General features: G+C 41.3%; 1 protein-coding gene across 2 annotated transcripts in view; it reads right to left on the bottom strand.

Moving 5' to 3' along the window:
• tmem121ab (transmembrane protein 121Ab) overlaps positions 1–15,962 on the bottom strand; it is a 71,014-nt gene extending 55,052 nt beyond the window's left edge. For both annotated transcript variants that reach the window (XM_046835686.1, XM_046835687.1), the window contains exon 1: positions 15,631–15,962. The gene's annotated coding sequence lies outside the window, so the exon portion shown is untranslated. The remainder of the gene's footprint in view (positions 1–15,630) is intronic.
• Between the last annotated feature and the right edge of the window lie 4,067 nt (positions 15,963–20,029).

The raw sequence follows: 20,029 nt of genomic DNA, 5'->3' as shown, positions 1-20,029 counted from the left end.
CTGCATTATTAAAATTAAATTATCTGCACTTGAGTCCATTTTGCTCCATATTATGTGACATTTTACCTTTTAAGCACTTGAAGTGGAGCACCCACACCCTCTTACATATGGTCTTGTTCCCCAATTTGTAAGAAAAATATAATGTTTAGTGTAATTACATGATGTTGGGTTGGGATGCTTTTTGAAGAATTATCAAACTCCCCTAAAATAAACCATCTTGTGAAGGAGTGCAGGGAACTATGAGAAAAATGGACAACCCAAATGCATGACAACATTCCACTGGACAGCACAGAACAGAACAATCACCTGTATAAAGCACTAGGCCTAGTCACTGTTGATTTGCTGTATGTGTGAGAGATTTGTGAGAATTCCTTTACATTGACAACAAAGCCAAGCATCCCAGATCATGCAATATAGAATCTAAATTAGAACCTGGTGAATGGGTTCTAAATAATTACTATCATTATTATTAGATCTTCCTCAAGATGATATTACTATATAACTATTTGCCATTACATAATGTATGACAAGCTGCATCTGCAAAAACTAAAAAATGTACTATGGAAGGAAAATGCTGGTTTAAAATAAAACTTTCCTTAGACCTCAACTTTGCTTTCCAAATCTTACAGATAGCCAAGTGCTTATGAACTCTGTCTGTTTCATCTATTTTTTTTCCCCACAGAACCCAAGGACATCTTGCTTCACACAATGATTGGCTGACAGAGCCAATCATTTTTTTATTTTTTTATTTTGCCAGTAAGTGGTTTTAACTTCTACCTACCACATGCAGGAGCGCAGCATCCATTTAGTGCTTTGGGAGAAATCAGCAAGTATCTATCTATCTATCTATCTATCTATCTGTCTGTCTGTCTGTCTGTCTGTCTGTCTGTCTGTCTGTCTGTCTGTCTGTCTGTCTACTGTTTTATCAATACTCTCTTGCTTGCAGAATATGGCAGTTACACTTTATATTAGGCAAATTAAGACCTCCTCCCTAAGCTGTGATACAATTAAAGGTAGTGTAATAATAATGGTATGAAACACTCTCTCTCTCAAAGCAGGCTATGAAAAGAATCGAGACAGTCTGCTGATTATGCCGGCAGCGGAGGATCCCTGTCCACCTCAGGAGGAGGCGTAGCCGGCGCGCGAATGGGTTTCAGAAGGGACACGTGAAACACGGGGTGGATCCGGTACCGAGAAGGGAGGTCGAGTTGGTAGGAGACCTTGTTGACCCGGCGAATGACCCGGAATGGCCCAATGAACCGGGGACTAAGTTTCCTGCACGGGAGGCGGAGCCGTAGGTCCCTCGTGGAAAGCCACACTCTGTCTCCTGCATGGTAGGACGGAGACTCCAGCCGACGTGCGTCGGCATGTCGTCGCGTGTCATCACGGGCCCGACGGAGCCGGGTGTGTGCTGACTCCCACACCCGGACGCTCTCCCGGAACCAGTAGTCGACGGCAGGGACGTTGGACGGCTCGTCCGACCACGGGAACAGGGGGGGCTGGAACCCCAGCACGCATTGAAACGGGGTTAAACTGGTGGTGCTCTGTCGTAGGGAGTTCTGGGCGTACTCCGCCCAAGGCAGGAATCGGCTCACTCTGTCTGATCCTCATGGCAGTACGACCGTAGGTAGCGCCCCAACTCCTGGATCTTCCTCTCGGTCTGCCCGTTGGACTGAGGATGATAGCCGGACGATAGGTTGACCGCCACGCCGAGAAGGCGGAAGAACGCCCTCCAGACGCGTGACGTGAACTGCGGTCCGCGGTCTGACACTATCTCTTCCGGGAGGCCGAAGTTCCAGAACACGTGCTGAAAGAGAGCTTCGGCGGTCTCCAGGGCGGTGGGCAGACCAGGGAGAGGTATGAGTCGGCAGGCCTTGGAGAATCGATCCACCGCCACGAGTACGCAGGTGTGACCTTCAGACCGTGGCAGGTCCGTAACAAAGTCGATGCCTATGTGGGACCAGGGCCGTTCCGGGATCATAAGCGGGACCAGCTTCCCCACGGGTAGGTGGCGCGGGACCTTGGACATGGCACAGGTCGGGCAGCCCTGGACATAACGTGCTACATCCCTGTGCATGTTGGGCCACCAGAACCGGGCTTGGAGGAGGAGTAGGGTGCCCTGGCGTCCTGGGTGGCCAGTCCCGGGAGTGTCATGGATGGAGCTCAACAATGCGGGACGGCAGGCGGTGGGGACGAACGTCCTGCCCTCCGGACACCCGGAGGGTGCGGGCTCCTGGTTTGTGGCCGAGCGGATTTCTTCCTCCAGGTTCCACACGATGGGGCATACGAACACCTCGGGAGGAATGATCGGCTCTGGTACAATAGGTTCATCCGGACCGTAGATGCGGGAAAGGGTGTCGGCCTTGCCGTTCTTGGACCCCGGACAATAGGTCAGGGTGTAGTTGAACCGGGTGAAGAACAGGGCCCATCGGGCTTGCCGGGGGTTGAGCCTCTTAGCCTCTCTGAGGTACTGCAGGTTCTTGTGGTCGGTGATCACCATGAACGGGTGTTTAGCTCCCTCTAGCCAGTGTCTCCACTCCTCGAGTGCCAGTTTAACGGCGAGGAGTTCCCGGTTCCCTATATCGTAGTTCTGTTCAGCGGGGGACAGTTTCTTCGAGAAGTAGGCACAGGGGTGAAGTCGAGCGGGGTCCCCGGAGTGCTGGGAGAGGGTGGCCTCAACCCCGTTGGATGAGGCGTCCACCTCTACGACAAAGGGGCGTTCCGGGTTCGGGTGATTGAGCAGTGGATCTGCGCAGAACCGCTCCCGGAGCTCCCGGAATGCCTCTTCTGCCTCGGACGTCCAGGGTAGTTCTTTGGGTTTGCCCCTGAGGAGGGAGGTAAGCGGGGCTGTGTCCTGACTAAAACCCTGTATGAAGCGCCGGTAGAAGTTCGCAAACCCCAGGAACCTCTGTAACTCCTTTACAGAGCGGGGGGGCGGCCACTCCTGCACTGCCTGCACTTTCTTCTTGTCCATTTGGATTCCCTGGGTGCTGATCACATAGCCGAGGAACTGGACACGGGTTTGATGGAACTCACACTTGGGGAGGTTCAGATATAGCTGGTGTTTTCGCAGGAGCTCCAACACCTGGGTCACGTGGTTGTGATGTTCCCGAAGCGTCCGGGAGTAGACTAGAATGTCGTCGATGTAGACGATTACGGATCGGTGTAGGAGCGGTCTGAACACCTCATTCATGAAGCCCTGGAACACAGCCGGCGAGATGGAAAGGCTGTCGGCATGACCCGGTACTGTAGTGACCAGCGGGAGTGATGAAGGCGGTCTTCCACTCATCTCCCTTACGAATCCGCACAAGGTTGTAGGCACTCCTGAGGTCTAGCTTGGTGAAGTAGCATGCCTCACGGAGGTCCTCTAATGCGGCAGGGACAAGCGGAAGCGGATAAGGGAGTGGAGTGATGAGGGCATTGAGGCCCCGACAGTCGATACAAGGCGGAGGCCCCATCCTTCTTGGCTACAAAGAAGAAGCTTGAGGCAGCGGGAGAGGAGGATGGGGTGATAAAGCCCTGATCGAGAGCCTGCTGGATGTATTGTTCCATGGATGTGCGTTCAGGAACGGACAGGGGATAGATCCGGCCCTTCGGGAGTTTAGCCCCAGCAGCCAGATCGATGGCACAATCCCAGGGTCGGTGAGGAGGTAGTTGGGTTGCGGCTTGTTCGTTGAACACATCCTCGAACTCGTAGTACTCAGGCGGAATCTCTGTCTGAGAGGGTGTAGGGAGTTTTCGACTGTGTGGCGGCCATGGTCACCCTTCTGTTGAGTGGAGTGGGAAGCCCATGGAGACAGTGTCTGTGGCACCAGGGACTCCATTCGAGGACGTCACAAGGGCCCCAGGAACACCGCGGTGAGTGTTTAATCAGCCATGGACGCCCCAGGATGATGTCCACTGTAGAGTTTTCCAGGACCAGGAACTGTATGCGTTCTTGATGGAACAGGCCGATCTGGAGGGTGATGACGGGAGCGCAGTACTTGATCCAGCCTTGTCCAAGCGGGCGTCCTTGGATAGTCTGGACGGCCAGATCATGGTGTCTCCCCTCCCGGCGTAGCTGGAGCTGGTCTAGGCATGCCTGGGAGATGAAGTTCCCGGCAGAACCTGAGTCGACTAGAGCGGAGGTGGAAAGGCAGGTGTTGAGGTGCCGAGAAGGGTTACAGAAAGCGTGGTTAACTGAGAAATCCCAGAGGGAAAGGCGATATTGCTCACCTCAGCGCGTTGGGGTCGAACGGTGCACTGTGGAAGGGAGTGACCTGGATTACCGCAGTACGGACAGGCCCCGGTGGTTCGGCGTCTCTCTCTCTCTCTCCTAGACAGACGCTGAAACCCCAACTGCATGGGTTCGGGGGTAGTCCCTGATGCAGCAGCCGATGCAGTGGGAGGCGTGGAATCCGGCATGGAACAGGCGGATAGATGTTGTGAGACCAATATGGAACGTTGGATGAAGGTCTCTAGTCCCACCGCATCAACATGGGTGGCCATTGCCATTCGAATCGCCGGATTCAAACCTTGCCGATATACGCTTAACAGTGCATTCTCATTCCAACCACTGGAGGCCGCTAGAGTGCGGAAACGAAGGCTGTATTCCGCCACGCCGTCTGCTCCTTGGTGGAGATGCAGGAGTTCATCCGCGTTGTTTAGCGCTCCGGTTCCCGTGCAGAAAACCTCCGTTACGTGCGCAGTGAACGCGGCGAAGGAGGCGAGAGCTACGCTATTCGCGCTCCATAGCGCGAATAGCCCACGCGAGAGCTCTTCCGGATAGCAGCGAGATCAGCAAGGCGATCTTCGCGCGGTCGGAGACGAAGCGGTGCGGCTGCATGGCGATGAATAGCTCTACCTGGAGTAGGAAGCCGCGGCATTCAGCCGCATCCCCGGAGAAGGAGTTCGGGAGAGCCATCGGGTTGCTAGAAGGTGGCGGAGGTATCGGAGGTGGAGCTCGGTGAACCGGGTTAGCGCCGACCGCAGCCCGGAGCGCTCCGATGAGCTCCCGAAGAAGCTCCGCGTTTGCACCCGGCTGAGGATCAGGTTCCATCGGTAAGGCTGCGTGGTTCCTTCTTACTCCTTCTGTTTGGTAAGGTCAGTTCTTCTGTCACGGTTGCAAAGTGACTGAAGCAAAAACTCCAGGGTAGCAAAAAAGGGTTTTTACTGAGGTAGGATGCAACAGAAAAGAAAACAACCGAAATGCAAATGACTGAACGAAACGGTTCTTCGGAGAGGAAGAACCGAGCGGTCTCTGAGGATTTAGAGATCGTGGTGGGCATCCACGGGAAGGTGGATGGTGTGTAGCTGGGTCACAATGTTCCTATACGTGAAGTAGTAGAACTGACGGTGAGTGAGAGAACGAGAGGGGTTTATGTAGGGCGGCAGATAATGAGCCGCAGGTGCCGATACTTAGTATGATGGGGACAGACTACGTGTGTGTGTGGAGCTGGGGAATGGCGTGGCAGGCTGTCCCCTGACACTCTGTGTGTTTCAATCCCAATAAAAAAGGCATAGTTTCAGACATAATGAAGGAGGAGTGGTCTCTGTGTATATTAATCTCAGGTAAAAAGGTATGCCTGTGTCTAACCATATCAAATAAGGATGCCTTGGTGCCTGTAAGTCTTTTTGAAGAAGGTTTGGCATTGGTGCATGTTGGTCTCATTTACAAGTGGATAAAAATTTAACTGGCTAATCACACAGCAAGCCAACAATCAGAGTAGAGCGCACGCTTTGTTTCAAACTATATATCTTATCTAAACCAGGCGATATAGCTCAATTAACCTGGATAACTGAGTGTGTTAAGGAAATAAGAGATTGGATGACCCATAACTTTTTACTTTTAAATTCTGATAAGACGGAGATTTTGCTCATCGGCCCAAAAACTAGTATATAGAAGCACCAGCATCTTAACCTATGTTCTGTAAAGCCTCAGTTAGTTCAGAATGCGGCAGCAAGAGTTCTTACTAGGTCAAGAAAATATGATCACGTAACCCCGATCTTATCGTCCCTACATTGGCTTCCGGTTAAGTTTCGAATAGACTACAAACTACTGCTACTCACTTATAAAGCACTAAATGGATTGGCCCCATGTATCTCTCCAGTCTTTTAACACGCTACAATCCGTCACGCTCCCTGAGATCTCAAAACTCTGGGCTTCTAGTAGTTCCTAGAATAGCAAAGTTCACTAAAGGTGGTAGAGCATTTTCACATTTAGCTCCTAAACTCTGGAATAGTCTTCCTGACAGTGTTCGGGGCTCAGACACACTCTTCCAGTTTAAGTGTAAATTAAAAACATAACTTTTTAGCAAAGCCTACACATAACACACATCACATCATAACCTTGTGCTCCAGAACATCTGATCACATGCACATTATCAACTTGTGCTGTTAAAATCATGAACAGCAGCTACGCTAATTCCTCTCCACTGCTTCTCTTTCTCTCCCCATCCCGAGGCTTCCTAAGGTTTGGCCAGCTCCAGTCACGTCCCACCTCATGAAGATTATGGACTTTAAAGAAGTAGATGCCAAACTCGCAAACATCCTGAACCATCTAGAGACGTACCAGTGCCAATTGGATCCCACTGCATGTGTGGAGTTTGACATTGGACCTCCTGGAGTGTTTAAAGGCTCTGGCATGGAGAAGCTGGTGTTGGATCTGTGATGATCACAAATGTTGAGCTCAGTAGCTCCTACTTTTATACCAAAGACTGTTGAAAGAACATTTACTTATAATCTTATACTTCAGTGCTCATGTTAGTTCTCACTCTCCAGTGTTCTGTATTGTTGAAAGATTTATGATCAAACTCTTGATTTCACCCAAATGAGGATGGGTTCCCCTTTTGAGTCTGGTTCCTCTCAAGGTTTCTTCCTCATAAGATCTAAGGGAGTTTTTCCTTGCCACAGTCGCCACGGCTGCTCATCAGGGATAAATACACACCATTCACCTTGACTGTTGATTTCTGTAAAGCTGCTTTGAGACAATGTCTGTTGTGAAAAGCGCTATAGAAATAAACTTGACTTGACTTGACTTGACTTGAACTTGCTTTGATTTCCGGACGGTGGTACCTACGTACAGTTCAGCATCGGGTTAACAGCAAGCAGAACATTTGAGAGTATAAAGGATGGAAGAAACTCCTGACCCTATCTTGCTACAACAAGTCGTTGAAAAGAAGGTTTTGGGTTAATGAAAACTTCAAAAGATATCAATCAGTGTTTGACTCATTATTATCATTCTATTAATAGATAGGTGTGCTATGAGCAACATTAGATTTTTTCACATAAACTGAGTTGATTAAGCAAAAGTCTTGTGACAAAAATGTTAATAGGAACATTATAACTATAATGAATCATAATACTTTGGATACTAAAGTGCATTTTTCAAATACATACTTTTACTGACTTGAAAGGGAACACTTTCACTTTTACTGGAGTCATATTTTACCTAATGTATCTCTACTTTAACTCAAGAACATGGTTTGTGTACCTCTTTTACCACTGGTTGATAATCCTTATAGTACTTTGAAGCAGCTTTATGTAGTCACCATTTGATGCAAAAAAATCTAATTATCGCATTGTTGCAGTAATTTATGTATGTACTTGGCAACCATTTTTTTTACCTAAAGCTGCTGACAGCTGAGGTGCTGAGATTTGACCTTTCAACCTTCCAATTTGCAGTCCTGCATCTAAACTGCTGAGTCACCACAGTACTGAAAATCATGAATCAATCTGACATTTAGTAGTTGCTATATGCTCTAGACAGGTTTATCCTTTAAGGTCTTTAAACCTTTAAAATTTCAGTGATCATTCCTGTGACATCACATTAGAATTCACGTTAATGATAATTCCTATACAATGAGCTGCCTAAAACTACCTACCTTCAAACTTAGGCAGGTTTATTCTGAATGAATTACTGAATAAGTATTTATAGACACATTCATAACCGAAATCTTCCTGTTATATTGCTTATTCTGAAAAGATCTAGCTCCTGCAGGATTAACCCAATTCTTTTCATTACACAAAAAGTTTATAGCCGCTTAATATAACTCTAATTCTAAATGTGTGTGTCATTCCTTCAGCATGACTGTAGTGGTGTTCATTATCCCAGGCATCGATTAGATGTGCCAATGCGATATTGACTGGACTAAAAGCCATTATTCCCGTCATGCCTTTCTGCCCTGGACGTTATTTTAAATAGATGTTAGAAAAAGTGAAGGGGAGGGAACGAGCGAAAGATGGAAAACTGAATGAAATGAATGGTCTAACATTTCTTGTGAAATTAATAAAACCTTACGGAGATTGCATGTGTATGAAAGAAAGAGAGAGAGGGGCGGGGGGGGGTATGATGTTATTAAATTTTCACACTGAGAGTCGAGTCACAAGTCAATACCAAACAAGATCAATCAGACAGGTCTGTAGATCATTTTTTGGAATTTCATTTTCATTGTTTGGCAGTCATTTCGGAGTAGTTCTAGATAATACATGTAAAATTCTAAATGAGTTTTTAATTTCGAGTTTTTTAATTTTTAGTTTTTACATGCTGACGTCTATACTTAATGCTGTAACATTATTCTCTCTCAGACAGCATTTAGACATTTTAGCTTCCTTATGCTTATATATCTCATAAACCATCAAGGATGAAGGTGTTGCAGAATCTCAACTTTCATAATAAACATTATCATGCCATTTCAGGGTCTTCAGACTTGATCTCCATGCAGAATTGACCTTTTATTATTTAAACTCTTTTATACATAGTTGGATTTAATTTTGAATGGTTTTCTATTTCTTGCTTACACTTACTATATACAGTATAACATTACGGCATTGCAGAACCTAAACACAGCCTGCTTGAGATTCAGATATATAAAAAAAATTTAATTCCATTTCAGTGTGTGTCAGAAACTTATATAACTTATATAACAGAAACTTATTGTAGTATCTCTTTTAAGATCTTTTTTATTTTCAGTATATTTGCTCAGAAAACTCATTCATTCATTTACGCTCGAAAAAGTTGCTTGAATATTGAACGTATTCATATATTGATATGAAAATAAAAAGAGAATTTGGAAGGTGAGAAACCCTGACAGACTGAGTGTCTGTGTGTTAGAACTCGACTACACATTTTACACACGCAAAGTAATTAAACACATTCAATATGGCCTCCCATATGACCCTGATTAGAGCGAGTGGTCTGAGTGTAATATCCTGTGTGGCAGCCTCTATATCTGCACGGGGTCAATAAACTGTGTGTGTGTGTGTGTGTGTGTGTGTGTGTGTGTGTGTGTGTGTGTGTGTGTGTGTGTGGAGGGGGTGAGAGAGAGAGAGAGGAAGTGCTCTCATGGAGCCCATTAAAGACAATGGCTGCTTAGGGCTACTCTGTGTGTGGAAGGTTAGGGAGAAATTTGTGACTACTCTAAGATGGATTGATTTCAGAAATATGCCAAATGTCTTGGGTGTTTAATCTTCCTAACGCAGTTAAAAGCAACAGTTTGGCAGAAAATAAAATAAGGAAAATGGTCCCCTTACCCTAAATTCAGCCGATTAACCAGTCCAAGGTGTCCAATTGGCCCCAGAAGATCTCTCACTAAGTCTTACTAATCCCATTCATACATTCGCACACTATATATACGATAGAAAACCAAATCCCTCAACGTTTAATGTACAAATCTAGTTGAAGCTACAGTACATTAGCATCAAAATATAATACATTCAAGGCCACGGTGCAGAGTGTTGCCAGACACGAATTCTGTCCTTTTTTTTTTTTTAGGTCACAAGCAATTCTGCATAAAATACTAACCAGCTCAATGGTAATGATTGAGGCCTGTAGTTTAAATCATGCTAAACTTCTAAGCTTGTTTTAAAGCCAGCTACATGATTCATGAGCCTCCTACTAACAAACTAAGCATTCTAACTTTGAACACTCAGAGGTTTTGGTTAATTGACTGCATTTTGGGAGCAGGAGGAAATTGCTGCCATCCTAGCATTTTAGTGTTTGTGCTTACTTTTCTAATACAGCCTTAGCTTTTTTTTTTCCTTTTCTTTTTCTTAGCGTTTTTTTTTTTTAAACACCCCATATCACCAGTACCAGTGGTTTTACCTCAGTCTTGATGTGGTACGTGACATTTAATTTTGTAATGTCAGCGAGCCTGAGACAGCATGGTACAAGTGTAAGGCAGCTGTATTACCTTATAATAATAACAACTTAGTTCAGATAATAATTTCGTGGTAAACAGTCACAGGCAACCACTGGCAACTGATCAAACCGCATACAGACACATACATTTTATGTACAATAATTATGTTAGATGATGTATTTTTATAGTTTATTACTTTACCCAGATTGTAAATGAGTCTTTTGATTGAGAATCCAGACCTAATGCAACTGCCATGTTACAGTAAATGGTACACACAGCCACATTAAATTTTCAGATAGTAAACTATCTTCTCCTTTGAAAATGTCTTCCGAGCCGTTTCATCTGAGCTAGAGACCGAAGAGGGCCATTTACTGTAGCCTGAATGAGGCTAAAAGTAATTGCGATGTGATTTTATTAATTAAATCCCTACCATGGAGTCTGGATTCCACATGCAAGTGTACTTTGAAAGCGGATTATCAAAAGACTACAGAGGTCACATGGCGATGTGGATTGAATTTCCATCAATTTTCTTTAAACTCAATCAGAGCAGTTAAACACAGAACTAATTCTGCAAAGTGTTTGAATCTTCTGCTCACAGCCTGATTGTTCCATGATCAAAAACACTTACCTTAATGTGTATGAATGGACCTTTGTTGCATATTACACCATCCAGTGAGGCATAATTATAAATATAAGAATGTGACTGTTGAATGCTTTGGTTGTTTGCCAGGAGATTGCTGGAAATCTGTCACTCAGGTCACGAATTGTGCTCCATAGTCTAGTAACTCATTCAGTAGCAAAGTAATCTTTACATTGTTTTACTGAAATGACAGAATAATTCATATTTGCTCCTGAATAACATCCATGAATGACGTTTGAAGATGTTTCTATACCAGGAAAATTGCCTACTTTTTATAAACTACTCAAAAGTGATATTTTTAACAGTACACTTGTGTTGTGCAAAAAAAGAAAAAAACAACAAAAAAAACTAACACAGGTGCTGGGATGTGGCCAAGCTGTTAGTGATACCACCTTTGAGTTGGTGCCTTTAAAAAAGCATCCTGTCAGATTTCGGAGAAACATTATACATTTGTAACTTTACTAAAACATGATAACATTATGACTCATATTTAATATTCTAAACAAATGAGTGCACTGCTGTGCTGATTCCACTCACTTATTAAGAACGAAAAGCAGTGCGTACAGCTGGTTTTCTTGGAATCAAGTCAAGTTTATTTTCAGTAAGATATCATTATTTTACAGGACAACAACCCACAAACAGCATTAACATGTTAAAGCACAGTCTTTAGTATTTTTCCTGTAGTGTGCCCTACATGTGTCAGGCTGATAAACCAGCATCAAAAAGGATTACAGTAGAACAATTTGCCCTGTTTTAGCCCCTAATGTCCTTGTTTTACTATTCAGAGCTGATTTGTAGATACAAAGCACCTGACTCCACTTGAAACTTACTCCATGACTCTGTCTTTTACTCTCAAATACTCCTGATGTATACTGTACAGACAAAAGTATTGTTTCCAGCCATAGTGGTTCCAGTGGTTCTCAAACTGTTACCACAAAGTTGGGGGCACACAATTCTGTAGGATGTCTTTGGATGTGGTTGCATTCAATTTTTCATTACTTGAACTAGAAGAACCAAACCTGTTCCAGCTTTACAATAACCCTATGCACAAAGCCAGCTATGAAAGATAGAAGAGATGGTCTGCATGGGTTTGAGTGGCCTGCTATAGAGATCTGACCTCAACTCTAAGGAACACCTTTTGAATGATTTGAAAAGTTGACTGCACCCTAGACCTCCTCACCTTACATTAGTACATGTACTAACACCCTTGCCATAAACACATGCCAAAATGTAGTGAGGAAAAAAAACACATATGAATCTTATGGTCAGGTGTCCAGAAAGTTGTGTACATATAGTGTACCTTGTTCTGTTGACAGTTACTTTATAAAAAAAACTGTTGACTGTTTCTAGTAGTACAACCACAAACCACAAATGGCTGAAAAATTCAGATGTCCAAATTCTTCTGTTCACATAATATATACAGATCAATGTGACTAACTGGCACACCATGATAGTCCAGAGATTTCTCAAAAAACGCTGCTGTTATTACAAGCTGTTGCATTCTGCTGAAACATTTTCATGGGCTCATCTCAAAACTTTAGTTCTCAGCATGATTTTAATGAACACTTTTCAACACATTTAATACTTAAAATAAACAAAAATAACCCATTGCACAATAATGACTCCCACTGTGTTGTTAGCCGGAGTGGCTTCTCTGAACACTATGAACAACAACAACTAAAAAGATTCATCATCTTGATTTCCTCTTATAAGTTTACAATCAATCAAACACCTAGTTATGAAACCTATTTCGATATCTAGTGGTATCTGTTTATTTTATGCTTTATTATTACAATATTTAAACTGTAAACATTGTCTTTGCTTCCTCGTATATAGAAATGCTTAAAATGAGTAAACTGGTCTGCCAAAAAAGACTATTTTAAGCTTTCAATTCAAGCAGAACAAAGTCTAGATACAGGTTTAAAAAAATCACATTTTACTTCTCTGATCTTCTGATATAAAATAAGGGATAAAGCTGACAATATTTTTCGCCTGCTGAAATGTCCTTTTTTTCACTGGAGGTTTCTTTTTTTATTGCAAAGTTTTCCTCTGCACTGTAGGCCCTGGTTTGCTCATTAGGCATCGAGTTGTATTTTTGTAAAGCTATTTCTTGTGACACCCGTGTAACTTTTTCGAGAACAATTCTCACCGAAAGTGTTTCTGTAGCATTTTTAGTCTGTATAAAGCACATCTCATGCTGCCTTTTTAGGAAGATTAAACATTCTTCCAGCTTTGTTAAACCCATAAAACTACTAACTACTATTGGATGGTGGGTATTTTGGAAGGTTTTACCATGTAGTTACTTTGATTTACCTCACCCATGTTGGGTTCTCATTGGAGCCATTAGAAAAAAAACAAAGTTCATCTAAAAAGTTCATCCACATGCTAACTGGAATGGGCTTTATGCAAACAGCTGCAAAGCCTCACTTTACAGAATAATCATGTTTGCTCTATACACAGTAATGATTACATTTTTTTGTTCATTCTATACTAAGGTTATAAGTGCTTTTTGTAATGCAAACATTGATGTTGGAAGGACAAGACATCTATCTCATGGCTGGTTAATTTATAGATGTCTGAATGTGAGAATTTTATCATAGAGGACCCATTTTATTACAGACCTCACCCTCAAAGAACATGATTAAACTCCTCTTTTTTATACAGGATTTGGATCACTTTTAGCTTCGAGCTCTTCTATAAAAAAATATTTGTACTGTTTAGTAGGGTAAAGAAAAAAACAAGAAAAGAAAGCAATGTAGTGTCTCCAATGTTGGTTAGATACTACCTTTATGCTTCAAATGGCATACAAATAAAACTGAATGGAAATCCAGTAGCTTTTGTTTAACAGAACTTTAGTTACATCTTTTTTTATTAGTAATTTCAATCCACATATAACCATGTGCCAGCAAAGCATTTTTCTTTACATCAGCGACCCTTTGCACCAAACTTGTGTCACTGTGATAAAAAAAACATGTTTGAACTGAACATTTCATACTTGCTGTGAATAAAACATTCAAATTCTCTGTGTAAATGGCTTCATATTTGTTGAGAATTTGGTTTGGCAGAAGACAGATAAATAGATCTTAGGAAAAAAAAAAAAGCTACTGTATCACCAGACACATTAACAATAAGTTGGTGGTTATCTTTTCTTTCTCGGTTTTGAAGTAGAAGCTTAAAAAGCAAATTTGTGTGCAGTTTATTCCATCTCAATTTGAGCAAGAAAATTGCATAATATCGCCTTAGGAACATTATGCATTGTTTTATAGGCAAAGCAGTCATTTTATTAGCATAATGTTTTCATAAATAAATGAGTTCCTCAGCTTGAGAGCAAACTAGCCCAGCTCTTGGTAGAATGTTTAGGCAGTTGCTGCAAGTAGAAGCATTTCCTGAGGGTTAGCTTGTTCTTTAGTTGTGGTCTTCACATCATTTTTTTTTATTGGCATGTATGAAGAAAAGTGGTGTAAAGCTAAAAAAGTAAAATGATAGAGTTTGCTCTAATGACTCACTATAGCCTTGAGGTTGTTTCTTTCTTATTCTCTTTTTTAATGTCCAAAAACATGTTTTTTATTTTTTTATTTTATTAATACCACTACTTCACTAATTCTATTTGGAGGATTGGACCAGTATTAGAATATATGGTCAAACGTTCTGTAAACTTTACTGTAAAGTGTTAAAAAAAAAAAATAGTAAAAATTTTTACACAATACCAACATTTATCAAAGGTAATTTTTCTAAAGGGAATGTGACAGAAAAGTGAAAATCAAATCCAAATAGCAGCAAATTTCATGAATTTTGAAAGAACAGGAAAAACTTGCAAGGCTGTTTTAACTCCGATCATATGCATCATTTAAATACATTTTTTAATGAGGGACACCAACATTATTGGTGAGGGTAAAGCTTATAAAAGATGTAACCTAAATATTGCCCAAAAATATTTCTATTTACAAATAACCGAGAGAAATTCTTGCTAATCATCAGTCATTCAGACTTTGTACTACATATATAACACAGCCCACAACAACAGCATTTAGATTCTCTGGGGCTTTAATGTCTGTGACATTTTCCACTCTACACAACACCTTTCAATTTTATTTGGAGCCATAGCGGCTATAGCTATAGCATTGCTAAAATACGAATACAGAAAAAAGGGTGAAGTACAAGAGAGCAAAAGGAAATGACACTGGTTTAGCTTTAGGGTGGAAATTTCGAACAGTTTGATGATTTTTATGCTCTAACACACCTGATTCATTCAATCACCTGAATCAGGTATGTTAGCGTGGGGAAGTCTCCAAAGCTGTGCTGCTGGTCTTTATATTAATAGGAAGCCACATTGTCCTTTTTGTTTCGCATCTATTTTAAGAATAAGGTAACGTGCCACGCATAAGGCATTCCATCTCGTCCCATTTCATCCCACACTCCCCATCGCTTCTGCCACCCTTTACCAAGCCATAATAGTAATAATAATGATAAGGATAAATGGCCCTATAAATACACTGTAGGTTATTAATATAGGATGCATCATCATTTCCTAATGTAATTGAGAGCAGGGAAATATCTTAAGACAGACCTCATCCCTCTCTCTTTCTCTCTCTCTCTCTCTCTCATGCTCTCTCTTTTTAAGTTCTGCTGTAGAAATTCAATAAAAGGCAACTTGTACCATCTGAACAGCAATCATAAAAAATATAAATCACAATAATACTAATGTTATAATTACTTTTGCATTAGAGAAGATTTATAAACTGGACATCAACAGAACAATGCACGTGTTTTTTTTTTTTTTCTTTCTTTTTTCTTTCAAGCTGCTAAACTCTATGGGCAGCAACAAATGATCAGCATTAGAGAGGTGGAGGAGAAAAAGTGGCACGCGCTCACCGAGCAAGACGAAGCCGCCGCTTTAATCCGAACGCGCTGAGCTGCTGCTGATGCTGATGCTGCTGATGAGGAGGCTGAGGATGATTTTAAAGATGAAGATGATGATGATTATGTTTCAATCCTCGAGCATCACCGAGTTTAAAATCCCTTCCGATTCTATGACGTCTTAAATCTGAAAATTAGACACTCAAAATGGTTAAAAAGAAAAAAAAAATAGTAATAAAACGGAGTGAAAAAAAGGTCCGATTTCTGTTCGGGAGGCAGAAACCAAACCGCCGTCGCGAACCGGTGCTTTCTGCTTAGTTGTGCGCAAGCGAGTCTCTCTCTCTCTCTCTCTCTCTCTCTCTCTCTCTCTCTCCTCTGTGCATGTGTGTGAGAGAGAGAAGGACAGAGAGAGCGTGCGTGTGTCCCTCCCGCTCCCCCCCTTCTTTTTTCTCTCCCCCTCTCTCTTTCACTGTTTCCTCTCATTCCTCCTCCTCTCCTTATCCATCCCTCTCCTCTCCTTTTCACTCTGTATCTGTCTGCTGCATTTCTGCCTTTCTGTCCGTTTCTTCCTTTTGCAGTCTGTCTTTCAGGTTCATTCTGCTTTTCAGACCAAACAAACAGTGTTTCAGTTTTACTCAATGTACAGTACGGTATATAGAAGCTTTCAAAGTCCAAAGAATAACAAGTCTTTAATGTGCAAAGAACCCCTAAGGATCCATTGGGGCAGAGAGAGAGAGTGTGTGTGTGTGTGTGTGTGTGTGTGTGTGTGTGTGTGTGTGTGTGTGTGTGTGTGTAAAATAAAAGGCCAGGGCACTATGACCTCTCCTACATATAAAGTAAAAATTGAATTATTAAAGAATAAAACATGACAAGTCACATGCTCTTACGGGAAAATAATCGGTGACAGCGTTGTAACGTGTTTCCATCACCACCACATACATTTTTGCTTTATTCTTCTTGTACTACAGCAACAGTTAACTATATCAAAAAGCAGCTTCACAGAAATACAAAATTATCACCTGATATTATTTCTTCTACTTCTTTTTTCTTCTTCTTTTTCTTTCCGGTGCTCCCGTTAGGGGTCGCCACAGCAGATCAACCTTCTCCACACAACTTGGTCCTCTACAGTGCATGTGCCTCTTTTAAACCAACTACCTGCATGTCTTCCCTCACCACATCCATAAACCTCCTCCTTGGCCTTCCTCTTTTCCTCCTTCCTGGTGGCTCCATCCTCAGCATTCTCCTACTGATATACCCCATGTCCCTCTTTTGCACATGTCCAAACCATCTCAGTCACACCTCTTTTACCTTGTCTGATATTTAATTATTTACTATTTATAATATTTATTCACAGCATCGCATTATAGCACCTTCAGTCAGTCCCTTATCATTTTATGAAGTAAGTAACACAAAAACCTGCACACTGTCATGTTCCTGAGAAAGTTCTTAGTCTGCATAAGATCACCAAATTCTATATTAGGCCATTAAATATTGCCTAGTTACTTTTCACCCACCCTGTACTGCGGCAATTAGCACATACGCTGTTCAGGCAAATAAAATGAAATATAAATTGAGGAAAAAATTTTCATCAAAATTAATTACACAAGCTCATGTTTATGCTGGCTTTTATTTTTAACACCCTTATTATTTTTACACCGAAATCTATTACTTTAACATGAATAATACTTCTTAAATATAAAGCCTCTTAATGCCTTATAAATATGAATATATCGTCTTGACCCCTGCTTTCAGTTTGTGCCCCGGGCAGATAATATCACTGGTCAGTGTATCAGGTGCACTTCACATATATGTCATTTTGTAGGATTTTTGTCCTGTTTGTCCATTTGTTGCTATGCTATTGTTTTCTTACGAAAACAAAAAATTACATCAAATCTGATCCAGTATTAAATCTATTTGGTAAATAACTGCAGAGAGCAAATTGGACTAAAATATGTATTCATTTTTTAGTTTTTTAATAGTTTTTACAGTTACCTTGGTTTTTGATTTGCACACATGTTTAAAGTTTTTTTTAAAAGAAAAATGATCCCATGGATACTTAGGTTTGTTTCAGTAGAAATAGGGCTTTATTACAGGTAATTACTGCAAACATAAGCAGTTTTTCGCAATTTATATTCCCGCAACTAGTTGTTTTACATGGTGGAGAACAACAGCAACTATTTCCTCACTCTGGAGCAGGTACAAATAACGTATTATTTATTTATATATTTACATTTTCAAGAGTATTTTATTAATAAGGGGAGATCATTTAGCTTCCTTTTAAAAAATAAATATAGAAAATAATAGGTAATACTAGACTGATTTGACAATATCCAAAATATTTTTATTTAAAAAGCTGTCATTCTTTTTCAGTTCAGTTTTTTATTTTTACAGCATAGGCCAGATGTCACTTAAATATAATAAGGTTATTGCATATCAAGGTCTCTGAAATGGATGTGAGTGTGGAGAATAATGGTGCTGGATCTGACATGTCCACAATTACGTCATTTTGTGATGCGGCAAAACCTGGAAGGTTTTGGAATTTTAGTAATAATGTGCCATTTGGGTCAATCAGCATGACCTCAGAGTGCAGGTGACGTGTGTAAGCATGGAGTCTGCTGTGCTATATATGCTGTATATATAAATTCTGGAAGTCTGCTTACACACTCCTCCTTCTATTTCCCTCCCTCTTTCTGTCCAGTATAATTTATGGGCAATTTGCTTATGCAGGCTGAGAGTGTTCACTTCCAGCCCTCACTGGAGAGGCTGTACCACACAGCTTTAGTGGAAAATGCGGAATCGCTGCATTGCATAATGCAAGTGAGTGACATTTTTTTTTCCCGGAGATGTGTATATCGGTAATTTTCTCTGCATGAGACAAGAAAAGTTTGTGTCAGCTTCCAGGACAGCGACTACATTAAACACACTCATTAGCAGTAAAGGGGTAAACACTGCAAACAAGAAAACCATAACAGGCGGAGAAAAAAAACCCAACAGCCACATTTTGCCACAAAAAACCCTGAATGGATGGAATGACTAATGGCATAAACATTATGTATGGACATGATGTATGTTTGGATATATAAGCAGCCCGCTGAGTACATTTCCAGTCTGTAAGTGTAGTAAAAGATATTTATTGTTGATTAACTGACCTTTATGTAGACCTGAGTATCACTTTTATTACCGACATCTCAGGAAAACACGTTTATTTATTGCAGAGACTCTAGTCCTGTCTAATTTTTTTTTTATTATTATTATTTTATTATTATTTAATAATAAGACAAAGGCTTGTGATTTCAGTGTTTTCAACATTTCAACATTTCAACATTTACCTGTTTATGGTCTTTTTCACGGTCTCCTATCTCCCACAGTGAACTGGCATTTACACCAGGCAAATTTTGTATACCAAAGCAAGCAAAAGAAAATTACATACCAAGATACCACAAGGACAAAGAGGATAAAAGGCATGCAAGAAAATGAATTCTATTATCAGAAGATGATACCATAATCAGTAGACCTTGTTTTCTGGATAGAAATATTTTCATTAAAATTATACACACATGGCAGCGGAAATATTAAAATAATAAGTCTGTCATGGCATGATATGATATGCCAAAATCCTGTGGAGAGATGTGCAGAGATTTACTAAAAATGCAATGCAAACAAAATCCAAAGCACAATCCAGGCAAAATCTATAAAAACGTTATTACAACATGAGGTCAAAAAATCATCAGTTTAACAAGGCATGGATTTAGAGACAAACTAGCAACCCTTTGCAATATAACTATGCAATTTTTGCTAAATAAACCAAGTGCATACATGTGAATATGTGAGTAGAAATCAAGTTAGGTGACCTCTGGTGACCTGGAGGTGCTCTGCTGGGATTTTACAAGACCCTATTTTGTCTTGTTTTTGAAAGTCAGTTGGACCAGATGACATACCGGTAAAAACATGGAGATGTTTAGGAGAGATGGCAGTGGAGTTTTTAACAAGATTGTTTAACAGGATTTTGGAAGGTGAGAGGTTGCTTAAGGAATGAAGAAGGAGTGTGCTGGTACCTATCTTTAAGAACAAGGGTGATGTGCAGACCTGCAGTAATTACAGGGGAATTAAGTTGATCAGTCACACCATGAAGTTATGGAAAAGAGTAGTGAAAACCAGGCTGAAAGAAGAGGTGACCATCTGTGAGCAACAGTATGGTTTAAAGCCTAGGAAGAGCACCACAGACACATTATTTGCTTTGAGAATGTTGATGGAGAAGTATAGAGAAGGTCAGAAGGAGTTGCATTGTGTGTTTGTGGATTTAGAGAAAGCGTACAACAGGTAGCAGAGAGAGGAGTTGTGGTATTGTATGAGGAAGTCAGGTGTGTCAGAGAAGTATGTGAGGGTGGTGCAGGACATGTATGTGACAGCAGTA

Source organism: Silurus meridionalis, chromosome 23 (genome assembly GCF_014805685.1).
Source record: "Silurus meridionalis isolate SWU-2019-XX chromosome 23, ASM1480568v1, whole genome shotgun sequence".
Taxonomy (NCBI): domain Eukaryota; kingdom Metazoa; phylum Chordata; class Actinopteri; order Siluriformes; family Siluridae; genus Silurus; species Silurus meridionalis.
Note: the sequence above shows the minus strand (reverse complement) of the source record. Positions and strands in the feature narration are given on the sequence as shown.